The sequence below is a fragment of the Lepidochelys kempii genome, chromosome 1 (genome assembly GCF_965140265.1).
Source record: "Lepidochelys kempii isolate rLepKem1 chromosome 1, rLepKem1.hap2, whole genome shotgun sequence".
Taxonomy (NCBI): Eukaryota; Metazoa; Chordata; order Testudines; family Cheloniidae; genus Lepidochelys; species Lepidochelys kempii.
The window spans coordinates 132,401,926-132,423,181 of NC_133256.1; the positions used below are offsets into that span (position 1 = coordinate 132,401,926).

The 21,256-nt window shown below is 39.5% G+C and overlaps 1 protein-coding gene across 1 annotated transcript in view; it reads right to left on the reverse strand.

Moving 5' to 3' along the window:
* MID1 (midline 1) overlaps window positions 1-21,256 on the reverse strand; it is a 328,111-nt gene that overhangs the window by 297,187 nt on the left and 9,668 nt on the right. The window lies entirely within an intron of this gene.

Consider the following 21,256-nt stretch of genomic DNA (forward strand, 5'->3'; position numbering starts at 1 on the left):
GTAAGAAACAGGTCCTGTTGCAAAGAGCTCACACTATAAATAGAAAAGATAGGCAAAGGATTGAAGAAAGGAAGTATTATCGTTCCCATTTTACAGATGAGAAACTGCAACACAGAGAAATTTAGGCCAACAGTTTCAAAGGTCACTGCGGATTTGAGGAGCCACCATTCTGGGGTGCCCAATTTAAAATGCCTGAAAGAGGACTGGTTTTCAGAAGGCAGGGGCTCAGCACTTTCTGAAAATCTGTCTCAAGATTTTCAAACAGGACACCCAAAAATAGAGGCACCCAAAATCATGAGTCACTCCCACAGTTCCTTCTAAGTGGTGTGCGTGTGTGCACGCACACGGATCCTAAACCCCACGCACACATGGCGAAACACCACACGCGCAAAAATTTGCACAGAAGAAATTTTTTGCCTGTCAAAGATTAGAGGGACCATTGGTCACTTCTGAACATTCAGGCCCAACTGACTTGCCAAAGTCACACAAAGCCTGAGCCACAGCCAAGAACTGAACCTACATTCCCATACCCCCAGTCTGGCCCCTTTGCCATAAAACCAGCATTTCTTCTCCATTATAGACAATAAGCTGTTCTGATCATTTTTCCTTTCAGACCAGACTAGATTTATCAGCCATTTATAACACATACTTCAATCACATAGGTAAAGGAAATGCCAGCAGCATAGATTATTTTGTATATGTGACCAAGGAGTTCGTTGTTGTTCCCCCTCTGCAGTTGAGTGATCTATAGCAAGATATCCATTAGATGCTCCATTGCCATTAATTACCTTGATATTGCTCAAACATCCGGAAAAGGTGAAACTCACCCAATGCACAGTGGTTAACAGAGACATATATTGTGCCAAGGACTAGGTTGGCCCCCTGCACAAAGTGAATTTCAATCAAAATATTATAAGGAAAGAAGTTTCTGTTGAGTGTCATTTTAATTATACAGATGGCTCAACTGTAAATATTAATTGTGTCAAGCTATTAATTTGCTTCCTGTCCAATCCAAAATAAGCCAGGTATTTATTTGCAGCTGTGTATTTACTATACTTCAGATTACCAAGGAGAGAAGATTTCTCAAGACCCTTCCATGAAATACATTACTAAATACTATCAAAATGTTTTGTTTCTCAAATCACTATGGTCCCAGTTCTGCAGGCAATATTCTCATTGATTTCAGAACTGGGGGATAAGCCCTTACAAAATGATTTTCCCCTTTCCCCTTGCCAAGGACTTTCCAGGTCAGCCCATTTCAGATTATTGCTGTCTGTTTGAAAAATTAAGAGTGTTTGTTCTCAGTCCGCTAGGGACACATATACACACACCTGCGTGGAGCAATTGGCTCCTGTAACAAAAAGCTCTTCCTGCGGAGTCTTTTCCTTTCCAAAAGCACAGCAGGAGTGGCTGAAGTTAACAATGAAACAAACAGTGCCATCTGCTAGATGAACAACACTCTTACCCAAAAGTATCAATAGAGGGAGAAAGTTAAAAATCAAAATATTATCATCATGACTGTTTATGCCAGTCCACAAGTTTGCTAGGAACGGACAAATAAAAGACACAGCCCCTGCCTTGAAGAATTTATCATCTTAGATGTATGATAATAGAAACAATATTATAACATGAGTGATAGCAACACAAAATATGGTCAGAAAGAGGAAAGGGAAGATATGGGTCACAACAGTGAACTACATGGCTAAACCTGTGTTTTCTTCTTCAAGAAGTACCATGTCCTAATGGCAAAGGGAGTTTCTGACATCTCTGCTCCAATGGTGCTGTAGCCTATTCCACAGGAGAAAACTCCCATTCCTCCATAGGATGATGGGGAAAACTGCATGGAGATGTCTTCTCTCATAGCTTCCTTCCATTGTGAGGCACTCAGATACAATGGAACTGGTAAGTACCTAATAGGCATACTTGCAATGGCCTTAACAGCTGAGAAAATGACTAGATGTCACTGCTCTAATATGACCCAAGGTTAATTGATATCGATTATAAAGGCAGAAGGAACCACTGTGATTATCTAGTCTGATCTCCTGTATAATATAAGACTCAGCAAAGTCCTATGAATTATCTTCCTAATTTCCACGTATGGATATACATTCCCTGTAGAGAAATGGTGATATAAAACTGCCCTGTCTAAACATTCAGGTCCCAAACAAGCAGATATGTTTTGTTTTTTAGAAGATCTGGCCATCAAGTTGTTTTAATTTCAATTGGTTAAAAAAACAGAATGTTTGAGCATTATTTAATAGATAAACTAAAATATCGTTTGTATTAAAAAATATCCAACACTATCTTAAGAAGACACTTTAAGTTAATTATGTAAATGAAAAGAATGCTTGACTGATGTACAAGGTATAAAGAAAATGCATTAGAAATAAACTTTTCTCAGTGGAAGAACCATTAAAAATTCCTCTACAATTTAAATAAAAACCATGCGAGGAAACTATTTCTGAGATGATTTTAATCATAGGTTTTTAAAGCCCTGCACTACTCATTTTAGTAGAGGAGGAATTAAAGAAAGTATGTCTGTGAAAGAGGAAATAAATTGGCACTTGAAGAAATAAAATTGCTGAGGCTGGAATTTTAAGATTGAAAATGGTACTTATGTTATTCAACACATTTTGTAAATTCACATGGGATTTTTTTTACATATAAACTGTCAATTTTATATGAAATCATAAATCAATTTTTAGGGAGAACTCCATTTGATTTCAGAGGGAATCCACGTGTGCATTCATGGCAGATTGTGGTCCTATATGTTTATGGAACAGTTAACTGTTTATTTGCTTCTGAAAGCTCAAAGGCAGCTGTCAACATTTGTCAAGTTTCTTTCTCTTTGGTTTTTTTCTTTTTTACACCCACTGTTTATAACATATTGGAAGCATGAAACGGAACTGTTTTGCTCTTGTCTCTTTTCCCCTATAACACATGGGAACACTGATTTGTTATTTCAGGGTTGCTTATTAGGGATGTCCAGCATCTGACAGTTTGAGGATTGGCATTTTTGCATAATTTTTTTTAATTATTATTAGATAAAAGTAGAATGAAACATCTGTTTATGAAAAACAAAGAAATGTGTCGATTTCTGAAGACAAATATAAGAACAAAACTGGTAGGTTTTGGCCAACTAAAAACTAATTTACAAATAAAAGTTCAGTATAAACTTTATCCATTTAAGGATATGATTTATCCATTCAATTTATGCTTGACTGAAACACAGATCTATTTTTCTAAGTCAATTAATGTATATATTAAATAAGGGTAAAGATTTACATGCTCTCCTATGTGCTATCACTTAAGATAATGCAATTTTTCATTGGATGAACGAAATTTGAGAAATTTTACCAGCCCAACAATTTAAAAATCTGGCAATTCTCTCATGATCCTCAGCCTGCTTTCAATACCTGGTTAATGTATTAGGACTTAACCATATACCTCCACCATGAACGATTTATTTCCTCCCAAGGAAGAATTGGGATAACACCACTGAAAACCTTTATCTGCAGCTGTTAATATAACCAGCAGTGGGCACTCTCTTAATCCTTGGAGTATTTCAATACTAAATTGCAGCTAGCAAGGGATGTCAAGGGTAACAAGAAGGGTTTCTACAGGTATGTTAGCAACAAGAAGAAGGTCAGGGAAAGTGGGACCCTTACTGAATGGGGGAGGCAACCTAGTGGTAGACGATGTGCAAAAAGCTGAAGTACTCAATGCTTTTTTTGCCTCGGTTTCACAGATAAGGTGAACTCCAAGACTGCTGTACTGGGCAACTCAGTATGAGGAGGAGGTGAGCAGTGCTCAGTAGTGAAAGAACCAGTTAAGGACTATTTAGAAAAGCTGGACATGCAGAAGTCAATGGGGCTGGATATAATGCATCTGAGGGTGCTGAGGGAGTTGGCTGATGTGATTGCAGAGCCATTGGCCATTATCTCTGAAAACTTGTAGCAAATGGGGGAGGTCCCAGATGGTTGCAAAAAGGCAATTATAGTGCCCATCTTTAAAAAAGGGAAGAAGGAGAATCCAGAAACTACAGACTGGTCAGCCTCACCTCAGTCCCTGGAAAAATCATGGAGCATGTCCTCAAGGAATCTATTTTGAAGCACTTGGAGGAGAGGAAGGTGATCAGGAACAGTCAACATGCATTCACCAAGGGCAAATCATGCCTGACCAACCTGATTGCCTTCTCTGATGAGATAACTGGCTCTGTGGATATGGGGAAAGTGGTGGATGTGATATACCTCAACTTTAGCAAAGCTTTTGATATGGTCTCCCACAGTATTCTTGCCAAAAAATTTAAAAGGTATGGATTGGATGAATGGACTATAAGGTAGATAGAAAGCTGGCTAGATTGTCAGGCTCAGTGGGTAGTGATCAATGGCTCTATGTCTAGTTGGCAGCCAGTAACAAGCAGAGTGCCCCAGGAGGTCGATCCTGGGGCCGGTTTTGTTCAACATATTCATTAATGATCTAGATGATGGGATGGATTGCACCCTCAGCAAGTTCGCAGATGACACTAAGCTGTGGGGGAGAGGTAGATACGCTGGAGGGTAGGGATAGGGTCCAGAATGACCTAAACAAATTGGAGGATTGGGCCAAAAGAAATCTGATGAGGACAAGTGCAGAGTCCTGCACTTAGGACGGAAGAATCCCATGCACTGCTACAGGATGGGGACCAACTGGCTAAATGGCAGTTCTGCAGAAAAGGACCTAGGGGTTACAGTGGACAAGAAGCTGAATATATGAGTCAACAGTGTGCCCTTGTTGCCAAGAAGGCTAATGGCATTTTGGGCTTCATTAGTAGGAGCATTGCCAGCAGATCGAGGGAAGTGATTATTCCCCTTTATTCAGCAGTGGTTAGGCCACATCTGGAGTACTGTATCCAGCTTTAGGCTCTCCACCACAGAAAGGATCTGGACAAATTAGAGAGAATCCAGCAGAGGGCAACAGAAATGATCAGGGGGCTGGGGTACATGATTTACAAGGAGAGGCTGGGGGAACTGGGGTTATTTAGTGTGCAGAAGAGAAGAGTGAGGGGGATTTGATAGCAGCCTTCAACTACCTGAAGTGGGGGGTTCCAAAGCGGATGGATCTAGACTGTTCTAAGTGGCAGATGACAGAACAAGGTGCAGTGGTCTCAAATTGCAGTGGGGGGTGTCTAGGTTGGATATTAGGAAAAACTATTTCACTAGGAGGGTGGTGAAACACTGGAATGGGTTACCGAGGGAGGTGGTGGAATCTCCATTCTTTGAGGTTTTTATGGTCTGACTTGACAAAGCCTTGGCTGGGATGATTTAATTGCGGTTCGTCCTGCTTTGAGCAGGGGGTTGGACTAGATAACCTCCAGAGGTCCCTTCCAATCCTGATATTCTATGATTCTAAGGTAAGTTTGGGAATAGATGGTAAAGCAGGAAAGGAATTTGTTTATGAACTCAAACTTTGGTAACCTGTATTGCACGTGTCAGTTTTCATTAACCGTCAGCAGGAAGCTCAGACTTCCTCGTATCACTAGCAGCATAAACCTAACGAAAGATTATTTTTTCACAGGAAATATCAGAATGCTGTAATCCCATTCAGGTTTGCCATCTGTTATGGCTATTGGGCAGCAGTAAAGTTTGAACTGTAACTGGGTGTCTTTCACTACAGGGATAATGTTATGGCTTCCTTTAAATGTGGAAGAGAAAAGCAGTTTGTTGCTGTTTTTCAAACTAGATAGTGGCAGCTGAGTGTATAGAAAGGTGAACAACAAGCTCTGAATTTGCCATTTAGGCAGAGATGGAGAAGGAGGAATTTTTACAGGCCTACATCAGACTGTTAGCTGGCTGGATGAGGTGCTTCCCTATTGACAAGTGGATATATTGTTAAACTCAGGAGTTAAGACGACAAAGCAAATTCAAACTAGAGATCTCTTTCAGACCTGAAATGTACAGAGAAGGCCAGATTCCCTACAAAGCTACTCACCTTTGCACCAGTCAGGTGGCACAAAGGAGGTATAATCCATCCGGAAATGCCCAAAAGAGAATTATCCTGTTGGAGGCAAACTCCTGGGTGGTGCAAGTGTGCTGAAACTAAGTCCTTCACCTGACCACTTCCTTCTCTCAGAGTTGTAGGGTCATAAAGGAAAAGGGTGTCCCAGAGATGTTCTCTACTATGCTGCTTCTCTACTGGCATAGACTTCACTAAAAGACCCTACACCAGTCATGAAACTGAGAGCAGTCCAGAAGCTGCTTTAGGTCTCCCTGGAGCTGGAATTAGCCCTGAGAATCAGGGTGCAATAACTGGTTCCCTTATGGCTCTCTTGCCCCCAGTTTCTACACTGTGTGGAGTTCTAGCACAAGAGACAATCTGGCCCAGGGAGTCCTGTTTCCCCGCATGTGCATTATTACATCATTGCAAGTAGTGTCACCCAGTGCTCTGTGCCTGAAGTATATTGTTTCTCTATTTCAATTGGAAGCTCCCTGGGGCTAGGGGCCATGTCTCTTCTATGTTGTATGTGGCATTAAGCACAATCAGTATTATTAATGACAGTTTAATCATGTAAAAAAGGTAAGTTTCATGTGTACTAAAATCCTGATGCGAAACCCTTGTTTAAGGAAACGGGCCACACTACGATTAAAAATAGTTAACTTTATTTTGTAGCTTATTTATTTAGGGATAGGTCAGCTCAGATACAGGATCTAGTTCTCAGTAAAGTCCTGTTTCTATTTACCTAATCTGATAGCTGAACTGACCAAGGTACAGGAACATCAAATAATTTGTGACACTGACTCGTTGAATGAGCTGGGACATTTCAGGTTAAAATCTAAGATTCTCCTTCCTTCCACTGTTAAGCACCTGGTAATACAGCATGCCTGGGCAGAAATCAAGGGGCTAGGAATCCTTTAAAGGAACTGCTTTTAATTTCAGCAAAATGTTGGTCCTGTGGTTAAGGCACTGAACTAAAATGCAGGAGTTGAGGGTTCAGTTTCCTTTGTGACCTTGGACAGGGCATCGTAGGTTTAATTTCAATGAGTCATGAGGCTAAGTGCCCTAGCATGCTTTGGAAGTCTCAACCCCGTTTCGCTGTGCCTCAGATCCCCATCTGCAAAGTGGGGATAATATATGCTTCCATTTCTCCCACTTTGTCTGTCTTGACTATATAAATTGTAAGCTCTTCAGAGCAGCGACTATATGTATGTATGGGACCCCAAACTCAATGGGGGCCTCTAGATGCTACACGGTATTCCAAATACATATAGTAAAAGGTTACCTTAAAACAAATATTATTTTAAAACAAAATCACATCTAATCTAATCATAGGTTAGAAAAGATCTAGCGTCTGAACTTCTGGCTCTAGGTTCAAGTGTCGTTTTAATAATTACTGCAGTTATAAATAAATCTTTCTTCAGGGTAAAAGCTCCCACCACTTAGCCCTTCTTACTTAATGTCTGTAAATGTGGTTGTTAAACTGTAAACCTTTCATAAAGTAGCACAGGCCTTGAATATCATCTCGGTACTTTTCCCAGTAAACATGACATCAAAAACCCTAATTGTTTTAAAGCTATGAGGCTATAAAGTTCTCTTTACATTCATTCCATTATCTCTGTGGCACCTGCTGTAAATACATCTTAGTTTAATTGATGGTCTCTAAACAATCACTGTTTATATTCACCTGGGAGTTGCTTGAGCATGAAGATAATAGTTAATGTTTGTTGTCCTATAATATTTGGATGTCACTCAGATTCAAACAAAATGGAAACTTGTTCTTACAGAGGATAGCAGGAAATTCCAACCCCATCCACACTTGCTTGTTGACTGACTCCTGTTAGCTCTTCTCACCTTAACTCTTCATTCAGAGCATTGCTGTAGTCCTCCTCCTCCTATGTTTTATATTCAAGCTAGTGAAGTCTGTATTGCAGTGGTTCTCAAAGCTGGTCCACTGATTGTTCATGAAAAGCCTCTGGCAGGCCGGGCCAGTTTGTTTACCTGCCGCGCCCGCAGGTTTGGCCGATCGCAGTTCCCACTCGCCGCGGTTCGCCGCTCCAGGCCAATGGGGGCTGCGGGAAGGGCGGCCAGCACATCCCTCGGTCCTCGCCACTTCCCGCAACCCCCATTGGCCTGGAGCGGTGAACCGCAGACAGTGGGAGCCGCAATCGGCTGAACCTGTGGACGCGGCAGGTAAACAAAGCGGCCCGGCCTGCCAGGGGCTTTCCTGAACAAGCAGCGGACCAGCTTTGAGAACCACTGCTGTATTGCACTTCAATAATTCAGGCCACCCTCAAGCAACAGGAAAACACGGATACCATACCTTGGCCTAGGTCATCTCATCCTGCAGTAAAACCCATGGGAGTGATATCTGGGGAAATAAATCTCTACAAGGACTCTTTCCACCCCCCACAGGTTTGCCCCTGTGGAAAATGCTGAAGGGCCAATTCCTGTGCCTGACAGATTCCAGGGATCAACAGTCAGCCAGGATCATCTGCACAGCAACTCCGTGCCTCCTGGCAAAAGGGATTTCATGGAACTGCACTACTCTGGCCTTGACTGCTCTGGGGCCCCCAAATGGATTCCAGCAAAGAGATAATACAGCCCCGGGCTCTTCCTGCTTCCCATGCATTGACCTTGCAACAAATGAATACCCTTCAGAGCAAGGGAGACTTTGCTGCATACATGACTGACACGTAACTTCCATGCAGGAGGGAGAAATCCTCTTTATAAAGAGCTGGGCAGCATGAGCTAGGCCCTTAAGAGGGCTACATTCCACTCTAATTTCATTGCTCGACTTCCAATGGGAGTTTCTCACAAAAAGACGGAGTAAAAGAAATACGATCCTTGTGGCATTAGCAGTTTTGGAATCTAGTCCTCCAAGAGAAATATGTTCTGTGGCAGAAAGGGAGTGATCTCTGAAGGATTTTAATGTTGTAAAGTATAAAAAAATAAGCCACATGCACATCATTTGGATTTGCTTCATTATTGGGTCTCTTTTTACCTCAGTGGTCGTGCTCAGCTGACATGTTAACGTTAGTGAATTTTATACATGTGGCTAGAGGGGAAAATATACCCCTTTAAGCTTTTGCATCCAGCACAGAAAAATTGCTAAGCACACAGAGGGTAACCGCCAGTGGATGCATGATCTGCATTCAAAGTCAGTTATTTAGATAGGAACTGAATGTGCATCCGAAGGCAGATCTGTCACATCTTGGTGACAGTAAAAGTTAATTGTAGCTACCGTACTTCTATTTTCATTTGTGTTTGCATTTTAGGGACTGATCTAACTTCCCATTGAAGTTAATGGGAGTTGGATCAGGTCTTTAATGTCCATCACCTAATAACTATTTCCTTTTTATATCTTTAAATGATCACAAAATTTAAATCCACGTGCTTTTTTTATTTAATGGGAGAAAAAAAAATCTCAGGGTGGCTATGGTTTCCTATATGAGTTAGTTACCATAAATTAGATCATGCAGTATTGCAGAGGTGTAGAATCCTGAATTATGGAATTTTTAACAACAAATGGGCTATGCAGTCATAACTATAACCAGGAAAAACATAGTTAACACTGTAAGAAAAAAGCCCCGCTACCCATGGAGAATAATACACCTGTAGAATAACTGGCAAATGCTTCTTCTGATAGCTATCAACTATAAACTCCCCAATCAGCGAGGAAGACGTCAGGTTGCACCAAGTGATTGTGACAAAGTGCCACCCTTCACAGGGAGCGGCAGATTTGTGGAAAATACACAATAAAGGCATAGGTGTTGCCAAAATATCTGGTTACATAATAAACCTATTCTAATTACTGCAAATAAAAATCAAAAAGCTTCAGTCTATGAACTGGACTGTAATATTTCTCTTGTGACTTGAGTGAAAACATTAACATTAAAAAATGGTGATTTTAGCTGTGAGGCTTTTTTCTTCTTTCCATTAGGGAACTGATGCCTGACAAATTCCATTCCTTGATTTATCACATTTCACAGAAAAATGCAGCTAATTGCAAAATATAATGACTATATTTACAATACAGTTATTCTATCCCACAGTGGTTTAAGCACCTGTGAAATGCAATGGCTGAGCAAAACTACTGTACCACACAGTTTCCCTTTTATTAGTGCAGTAATTCAATCCATTTACTTTCCTGGACAGTGTCATTTTATCTGATCCAAGTTAGATCTTTGCTGCTGAAATACTGTAAGGCTTGACTTTTTTTAATGTTTTACTTACTCTATATCAGGAAGTTCCATAACACTGCTACTAAAATATTAACAGAAAATGTATTTTTAGTAAAAATACTGATTTGATTGAATCATTTTCCCATAAATATTACGTCTTCTTTTTTGTATTTGTCACTTTCTCAATACTTGTGTATTAAAACTGCATTTTCATCAACTTTGTTTATCTTTAACGCAAAGTTAGCAGCTACATGTATTGTACCTTAGTAAGGGACTCCCCATGGATTCAATTGGATGGAATCCCCTCGCTACCCACTACAAAAGTAAAGCAAGATATACATCTAGATATGGGGGGAAAGGAAAAACACCAAACTACTTTTTCTTTTCATGCACTAAATGCCTTTCTGTCTTTGGCTTCAGATGCACAACTTCCATTTACTCCAGTTCAAATCATGCATCCAAGGGTCATTTGGCCCTAGCTCTGTTACTATAAAATTCTTACATAAAAATAATTAAAAACACAATTCTATCCTCCACAACTATTTGATTAAAAGAACTTAAAGAAACCACTAAAGAAGGAACCATGAAAAATTCACAAGGTTTGCTTTCCAAGCTTGAAAAGAAATGCATGTCTTTCTGTTCTGTTGAATGTTCTCAATGTTCTGAAGAATGCTCTCAAATCAGCAAACAATCTATAATACAACCCTGAAGAAAATGCTTTCAAACTTTCCTCCCTCATTGTCTTTGTTATAATCCCAGTGCAAACAGGCTAAAGCTAGCCTGCCCTGCTCATATATGCTTATCCTAGTCAAACTACTTATCTAGGTTTGCTCCTTAAAGGCTGTTACACAAGGACCACAGCACTGATCCCATTCCAGGAATGTGGTTGTAACTAGGATCTCTTTACTTAAAAATAGATAGAAGGGAAGGAAAAATTGGAAGTAAAACTCAAATAAATTGAAGTCAGCGAGCAGTCATGTGAGTCCCTTGTTAACAGTCAGATTTCGGTCCCTTTAAAGGAAAAGCTAAATTTTAATTTTAAAAGAGCCCTCTAGTCTCTTTCCCTGTGAAGATAGTCATGAAAAAGTAAATCAATGAAAAGTGACTGCTAGGATTATAAAGGAGCATGCAGTTGGGGGCTCCATTTCCACAGCCAGAGGCTGGGGGGGACATACAGCTTCGATCCCACACATAATTTTTATATAAAACAAGTCAGTTGCATTTGGACTGTAGCCCAATCACCCTGCTAGGCTTTTCAGTCAGCCCGGTGCAATATGGTATGATTACAGTGGTAAGAAATTGCTTGCATTTGGAGGGGAAGTGACAAAATGCTAGAATACTAAAGCTGACTCTTGTTAAAATTTTCAGCTCTCTCTGGGTAGGCACATTCTGACTGCAACCGTGACAGCTACTGCAAGGGGAACTCCCTTGTATCCCCCATCAGTGCCTTTAGGTCCACAAAGAGGACACACCCATTTAACCTTCCTGTCTCCACAGCTGCTGCAGCAGCACAGAAGGAGGAAGAAAGAAGATGGGGTCAACCTGCTGCTGCACGAAGTAGGAGTCCTATAGCTGTTGCCATCCACCCCTCATCCAACTTCCTGCCTGTTCCCTGTCCTGCGCCTGAAGACCTGACATCGGCAGAGAGCCTGGAGCCATGTTTCTCCACCCATTTACCAGGAGGGACTTGCTCCACACCCAACTTTCCAGACCAGTTAACGGAGACCCACTCCTCCATTAATACTCTCCATATCAACTGTGGAGGATTCACACTTTCCCCTTCCTAACAGAAGTGAGTGGAAACCTACCCACCTCAAGAGCTAAAAGGGGACCTACTCCCTATCTGCCACCAGAAGGGATCCACTCCTCACCTGACCAACCATTCCACAGCTAAAGACCACCGGACAAGTTATCCACCCCTACTGCTGTCAACAAAGGCCACTGGACAATTCACTTGCTGCCACCACCACCAGTACTGCTGTGAGGAACTGATGCTTGATAGGGGTTGGCATCTAGAGACATTTCCATGAGGTGCAGGGAATGGGAAAGAATGAAGTGTCAAGAGGCATTGAGCTGGAAGATGGGGATAGTGATGGAAAAATTTATCATCAGGGAGGAAGAAGAATTCATATCTTTGCAAGGAGATGAAATACTGCTTTTCCTGGAGACCATCATACATATCACTGACTGAGGCACAACATTTCTGAGGAGTCCTATATTAAAATTTTGGCAGCACATCACTGAATCAATTTCATCATGAAAAGGGTGTCATGGACTTGAAAAGCTAGTTTTACCACTATAGAAAAAAATGTCATGATATATTTTCATTTAAAAATTAACACTTTATTCACAGAGTACATGTATTCTGTTGCAGAAATTTTAAGTTCCCTGACCTACCTTGTGTGGATGGCTAATTAATTAAAAAGGAATTCTAATGTGTCAGAAAACAAAATGTACCTTTAACGTTTATTAATTTAAAGGCACTTACAATTGTTTTTGCCACAACTATATTCCTAGACTCCACTGGCGTGGGGGTTGGGGGACTTTTCTACTCATTTCAAAGGCAGCAGGCCAACTTGTAGTTATTTTAAAGAATGCATCAGTTGTCTAAATTCTTGCACCCTAGTACAATTCCTGTTTGTCTAAAAAGTATACAGGCCACGTAAAAACAGTCTGTTGGACAGAATCCAGAGTTTTACAGACTAAAAGCATATAACTTTACAACATTCCACTTCAAACCTTGCATGAAAATGCTGAACAAACTGTGATGAGTAAAGGGAGGGGAGTGGGTTTTTAACACTATCAAAACATTTTAAGCCCTGTCTCAGAAAACCTGTATGAAGAATAAAGTGAAAGGGTAGCATCTGTAAGGTATTCCAGACTCCTACTTTCTGCTTCCTTGCAATGAGACTTCACACACTTCTCTGGGTCGACAACATGACTGATATTTTCAGTTTATCAATTAGAGGCTCCCTGCCATCTGTTAAAAATTCAGAGACAAAAAATCATCTAGCTAGCTTCTCTGATGGTCTCTTCAGCCCTTTTCCAAGTCCCTTTGCTGGCTTCCTACTGCAGCCTGAATCATATCTAAGGCCCCAATCCTGCAAATGCTTACACAATTCCTTAATTGTACTACCATGACTTCAGTGGGACTACACAAGGTAGTACAGTTAAGCATTTGTTTAAGTGTTTGCATGATTGGGGCCTTAGATACTTGTTCTTGTCTACTAGACAATCCATTTCAGTATCCTCCATAATTTATCTCCCTTTTATCTCTGTTTCCTTATGTCCCACTGGACTTAGGCTCTTTTGAAAATGGGCCTGGGGTATTTTGAAAATTGTATGCAACCTCTACTAATCATTTATAAACTATTTATCAATAGAATCTTCCATATGTGACAGTCGTGGCGCTTCCATATAATACTTTAAGAACACTGAGATGTAACAATTTCAGGAACACTGTATGTGACCTGGTGAGTGAGGTAAAATTACTTCGTAACTATGGTGGGTTATGGTGGACTTTCCGTATGATTTATTGACATAACTTACATTGGGGATAGTGGAACATTTAATATATACATCTCAAATGCTTGAATTCAATGGCGACTGAACAAGAAGGCAACACAATGGCTTCCCAGCTAAGAGCATCCAGGTATACACTTGAAAGACAATGAGGGAGGCTATTAGTTTCAGAGATCTTACCTTCTGCCTCCAATAAGTTTGTTTTGCCAAAGCTGGGAGTTACCACATCACAGGTGGAAGCATGATTCCCATGAAGGAGGGGCGGTGGGGGGTAATCAAAGCATTAAAGTGACACTCCCAAAGGCAGGAAGGAATGGTCAATGAGCTACAACATGGAGAAAGCTGACACAGAGAGAAAGACTGCTGACAAATGTAAACAAAGTTAGACCTTCCAGAGTCCACACGCGGAAGATAATTAGATGCCTGGTAGGCTGGACAGGCATACAGTCTATTTTTCTCCTAAATGCTTTTGCTCTATTAAATAATACTTTGGCTGTCTGGTCATTGCTGTCTGTCCTCATTGCTCCCAGAAGAAACAATGTGCAGCATCTGGACATTAAATTAGTGCCCGTGGGGACTGCATGCAAGGCCTAGTCTAAGAGAGGGAGAATTGCAGGAATCTACCCCAAGAGCTAGGTGATGACTTGAGGACTGAGACCAGGGTGGGGGTGAGCACTGAGAGAGACAAGGAAGGCTCAGAGGGGCAATTTGTCTGGTGACTGTGAAATCTTATATAAAATGTGTCCATAAGTATTTACCTAGATGCCAACCAGGCTAGGAACCCATTATGTCCATACAAACAGCTATCTTCCCTCCATTAGCTAATTGTGAAACTCATCCTCCCATGTTATCCACCTAGAGCACAGTACCTTCTAGCTCTCCTATGGAGTAGCATTAGTAGAAGGAGAACCACTTTCCAAACAGATCACGTTCTCTGTGTCACACAGAGATAGCTGTGACTCTGGTGGATTGTTTTGTTAAGACTGATTACACGGAAGTAGTGCAGAGGAAGAAATGCTGGTGGAGTATTAGGTAGCAGGAAGAAGTGAGTGTTTCTGCTCTGTGGCAAGAGTGCAACTCATACTGATCTCTGTAAGAATGCAAACTTCCCATTATGAACTTTGCACATTTGTCAAGACATGCATCATAGAAATTATAGATGGAAACTGCCCCCTTCCACTCCACTCTCCCAGCTAGGTCATATCAAGTCTATCCCTCAGTTTGTGCAGGTTTGTATAAAGTATATTTTAAAGTGCTTTATACAATTCAGTTCTAAGTGACTGAAGCAACAGAACTTCCATCACTTCCTTTGGAAGTGTGCTGTAATAGGCCTGATGCTTATGAAATGTTCCTGACATTCTAAGGTTTTCTTTTCTTTTAATACACTATGGTACAGCCCAGGATGAATTCTCCTAGTGGACAGTCACCAAGCTGCATATAGTGTACTTGTAACTATGTCAGTGCCCAGGATATTAGCAAGACAAGGTGAGTGAGATAATATCTTGTATTGAACCAACCTCTGTTGTTGATAGACAAGTCATCAGGCTGCTTACAAATGGACCCAGCCTTTGGATTCTACATGCTATTCAAACTAACTGCATCTGGGCAGTGTCCTATTGCTTCATCTATCTAATTCTATGGGATATTCCGTAGGACATAGGGATGTAACTCCTTTAATCCTTTTGGGTAAAATTATAAAGTGTCTAACAGACTGAAGACCCTAAATCTCACTGTCCTTCAATGGGACTTTGTCTCCTAAGTCACTTGGCTACTTTTGAAAATTACCCTTTTCTTTGTTCTTCTACTTTTTATCAAGTTCTTTATCCATTCACACCTCCTGCTACAGATGTTTATATGATAGGTTTAAATAGAAGTTTTTCATTGCTATGTGAATTATGCAACCACTACATGTCTACTCAAAGGTTTTCTGAAAATCCATTGCAGATACAGAGTCTTCTTCTAAATCTATCCTAGATTTATTTTAAGGGCTTGATCCTGCTCCTTTTTAAGCCAATGAGAAATATAACTCTTATTAATTTAAATGGGAACAGGGATTGGGCCCTGATTTAGCAAATGCTATGATTTGCTCCATCTGGGAATAAAGGTGATTTCACAAGTTCAGCATAAGAGTCTATAGTTTCAGGAGATGGCTAAAGTAACCCCTTTTTGTTGAATATTGGTGTCATCTTTGAATATCTCCAGACAAGAGGATTTGTCATGTGTTCTAACAGGTTTTTAGTTTGAGATCTGTCTTCAGTACAAATATGCTAAAAACTACTGATTTGATTCTGATCTAGGAGAATTACTAAACTATGCTTAGTAAAATATCATCTTCCAAACAAATTTTAGCTTGGGATTTAACTTGTCCAAAAACTTTAAAGAGAATTTGTCTAAAGGCAAAATGTTAAAAGCTGGCTTTGAGCAGACATATGGAAGTACAGTTGCACGTAATTACTGAATTTTTAATAACGTGGTTCAATTTAATGTTTACAAAATATTTTTAGATGCAGAGCTTCAGTCACATCTTAGAAATTAGTAAGTGCCATACACACTGAAGGTAAAATGTAATCCGTTCTGACCCAAAACAGCAATAACTGAAAGGCAATGACTGCCATTCAAAAGTGAACATTTGCCAACTGTTACAACATTTGTTATCCGACATACTGCATCATTTCCTAAATTTACAATAGAAAATAATGTAGAATGTCAGAGATCACTGTGAGAGAGAGATAGCAATTAAATTTTAATTGCTTAACAGCCTTTAATGGCAACACTATAATGAGCTGGTGTTCTGAATCCAGTTCCTTTTGGAAATTCATCACACAAGCCATGGAATCGGTGTTGGCAGTCCCAGCAATTAGGCCAAACACTGAGTGAGTATTAAGAATGAATTACCTTTTCCTCCCCAACCATGATGTAAATGTGTCACATAAACAGGATAGAAGGGAGGATGCGAGCTTATTCAGTTTCTACCTGTGCTTATATCTGTTCTGTGGATAAATAAAATACTTCAGACTCCAGGGCTGTGAGACTGCATCTTTTACAAGTACAAAATTCACTAAAAAGAAATCTGTTAAAGTAATTAATCCCAGCTACAAACAAATAAAGAATTAAGATATAGGTTCTCAGAATCCATAATATGATCCCACCTTGACAGATTTTGGTTTGATATCACAATATAGATATCTAATATCTAAATATTAGACAGATATCTGTTAGTATAAAGACTATGTATTGGTCCATTTTAGAAGCGAAGATGTACACATACAAAGCCTTGACACTTTACTGCTCTTGATTACACTCCTGACAAAGACCACCCTTATTTAGGGATTCAGTTTATCCAATCTAACCGCAATTATTTATCTCAAAAATACTGACTCGGGAAGGTGAGGTTATGGAAAGTACCATGCAAAAGAAATCAATCTCATTTCCATTTCTTTGTTTATTATCTGCTATTTCTGAGATCATTGACTCTAATTTGGAACCTAACCATTCAAGAGATAACACCTGTAATTCCCAGAGCACACCTAATGGATACTGCAGTATGGAGCGCAGCATTGATCCATACTGATCAATGACTCAACACTGCAACATAACCATGGGTGATATGTTGAGTACTCATTTGTTGATCATGCCAAATCAATATTACATTCTAAGCAACAACCAGTTCTGCTCAGTATTCTCTTAGAAGGACCTTGTCATACAACTCTTTCCCCACACTTCAGACATGAAAGTTAAAAATGCCATAGAGGACAACACATTTTTCTCCTGGAATGATATAATGTACATGTGGTTACTCTCATGCTTGCCTTACATTTACAGATATTGCATTGTTATGTTCTTTACCTATACCACAATCCTTAATTAGCATTTTAACAGGGGAAAATTATATATGCTGGACTGTATTATATGTGGTGACTGTTTTCATGTCAATAGATGTGTGAATGTTCTCACTAATTTGTAACATTTATACTAGGTTTAGCATTTTCTTGTGCCAACTATGCATCCTTTATTACTAAAAACCAGGTAGCTGCAAGGAATTCTGCATGTTAAACTTGATGCTGATAACTGTGTAATAGTCTAACGTAAAAATAATCAGTTAAAGTTCCAGAGTGCCAAACCAAAATAATTTACCTTGGAATGACTAAAGAGGCCTCAGTAGACACCACGATCTGCAGGGAATCACATGTATCATACCAACAGTTTCAATCTGAGTCTCAGGAAAGATCAACTCTTTAATTCCCTAAAGCCAGTTTAGGACAAAAAATAACCTGTTCCAATTTTCAAGGTCACAGCAGTACCTTCAATTCCTTTTACAGTCTCAACTGTCTATGGAAACTTCCAGTTCTGAAATTCTGTGCCCTCTTACCAGAACTCTGAATACTTTCAAGTTCTTGGTAGGGAAATAAAAGGTTATGCAGCTGATGATTCAACTGACTTGTCCTCTTTCAAATTCTCCTTTTCTAATTAGGCTTTGATTCTTTCATTCTCCAGTGGATGGACAATGCATTCCAGTTTAGTTATGCTTGAGTTACACAAACAGATAGGGAGATAAAGAACTAAAACTGCAAGGCATTTGAGGCTAACATAGTAGGAGACATTTAAAATTACATCACAAACATAATAACTAGGGCTGTCGATTAATCGCAGTTAACGCACGCAATTAACTAAAAAAAAATTAATTGTGATTAATTGCAGTTTTAATTGCACTGTTAACAATAGAATACCAATTTAAATTTATTAAATATTTTGGATGTTTTTCTACATTTTCATATATATTGTATCCTGTGTGTATATTATTTTTTATTATAAATATTTGCACTGTAAAAATGATAAAACAAAAGAAATAGCATTTTTCAATTCACCTCATACAAGTACTGTAATGCAATCTTTGTCATGAAAGTGCAATTTACAAATCTAGATTTTTTTTTGTTACTTAACTGCATTCAAAAGCAAAACAATGTAAAAATTCAGAGCCTACAAGTCCACTCAGTCCTACTTCTTGTTCAGCCAATTGCTAAGAGAAACAAGTTTGTTTATAATTACAAGAGATAATGCTGCCCTCTTCTTATTTACAATGTCACTGGAAATTGAGAACAGGCATTTGCATGGCACTTTTGTAGCTGGCATTGCAAGGTATTTACGTGCCAAATATGCTAAACATTCATATGCCCCTTCATGCTTCAGCCACCATTCCAGAGGACATGCTTCCATGCTGATGACGCTTGTTAAAAAAAAAAGCGTTAATTAAATTTGTGACTGAACTCCTTGAGGAAGAATTTTATGTCCCCTGCTCTGTTTTACCTGCATTCTGCCACATATTTAATGTTACAGCAGTCTCAGATGACGACCCAGCACATGTTGTTTGTTTTAAGACCACTTTCACTGCAGATCTGACAAAATGCAAAGAAGATACCAATGTGAGATTTCTAAAGATAGCTACAACACTCAACCCAGCTTTAAGAATCTGAAGTGCCTTCCAAAATCCAAGAGGGACGAGGTTTGGCGCATGCTTTCAGAAGTCTTAAAAGAGCAACACTCCGATGCGGAAACTATAGAATCCGAACCACCAAAAAAGAAAATCAACCTTCTGCTGGTGGCATCTGATTATGAAAATGAACATGCATCTGTCTGCACTGCTTTGGGTTGTTATCGAGCAGAATCTGTCATCAGCTGGATGCATATCCTCGGCAATGGTGGTTGAAGCATGAAGGGACATATGAATCTTTAGCACATCTGGCACGTAAATATCTTGCGATGCCGGCTACAACAGTGCCATGTGAATGCCTGTTCTCATTTTCAGGTGACATTGTAAACAAGAAGCGGGCAGCATTATCTCCTGCAAATGTAAACAAACTTGTTTCTCTGAGTGATTGGCTGAACAAGTAGGACTGAGTGAACTTGCAGGCTGTAAAATTGTACATAGTTTTACTTTTTAATGAGATTTTTTTTGTACATAATTCTACATTTGTAAATTCAACTTTCATGATAAAGAGATTGCGCTACAGTACTTGAATTAGGTGAATTGAAAAATATTTGTTTTTTTTACAGTGCAAATACTTGTAATCAAAAATAAATATAAAGTGAGCACTGTACATTTTGTATTCTGTGTTGTAACTGAAATCAATATATTTGAAAATGTAGAAAACATCTAAAATATATAAATAAATGGTATTCTATTAACAGTGTGATTAATCATGATTAATTTTTTAATTGCATGATTATTCATGATTTTTTTAATCGCTTGACAGCCATAAGCTTAATCTACTACGAAGAGTTATATTTTCTGTAACCTAAAGTAAACAATTCAGTTGTGCAATTTAGCAATGTTGAGTGCATTACATTAGAACCAAGCTTCAAGAGGTCTGATAGAAAGAAGATTATTGAAAGAACCAAAGTTACTGAGATCATTTGAGAAACTTGTTTCAGAATCCAGATAATTTTTCATAAGAACGGCCATACTGGGTCAAGACCAATGGTCCATCTAGACCAGTATCCTGTCTTCCAACAGATACTTGACAGGGAGTGAACAGAACAGGGTAATTTATCGAGTGGTCCATCCCTGGTCATCCAGTCCCAGCTTCTAGCAGTCACAGGCTTAGGGACACCCAGAGCACGGGATTGTATACCTGACCCATCTTGGCTAATAGCCATTGATGGACCTATTCTCCATGAACTTATCTAATTCTTTTTTGAACCCAGTTATACTTTTGGCCTTCACAATCAACATCCCCTGCCAATGAGTTCCACGGGTTGACTGTGCATTCTGTGAAGGAGTATTTCCTTACGCTTGTTGTACACCTGCTGCCTATTAATTTCCTTGGTTAACCCCTGGTTCATGTGTTATGGGAAGGGGGTAAATAATACTTCCTTATTCACTTTCAACATTCATGATTTTACAGACTTCTATCAGACCTCGCCTTGATCATCTCTTTTCCAAGCTGAATAGTCCCAGTCTTTTTAATCTCTTCTCATATGGAAGCTGTTCCATACCCTTTAATCATTTTTATTGCCTTTCTCTGTACTTTTTCCAATTCAAATACATCTTTTTTGATATGAGGTGGCCAGAACTGTATGCAATATTCAAGGTGTTACTATACCATGGATTTATATAGTGCATTATGATATATTCCTTTCCTAATGGTTCCTAACATTCTGTTATCTTTTTTTAGTGCTGTTGCTTATTGCGCAGATGTTTTCAGAGAACTATCCACGATGACTCCCAGATCTTTCTTGAGTGGTAACAGCTAATTTATACCCATCATTTTGGATGCATAGATGGGATTATTTTTTTCCATTCTGCATTACTTATCATTTATCAATGTTGAATTCCATCTGCCATTTTGTTGCTGAGTCACCCAGTTTAGTAAGATCTCTTTGTAACTCTTTGCTTTGGACTTAACTATCTTGAGTAATTTTGTATCATCTGCAAATTTTTCCACCTCACTGTTTACTCATTTTTCCCTATCATTTATGACTATGTTGGCCAGCATTGGTCCAAGTACAGATCCTTGGGGGACCTCTCTCCACTGTGAAAACTGATCATTTATTATGCCCCCTTGTTTCCTCTCTTTTAA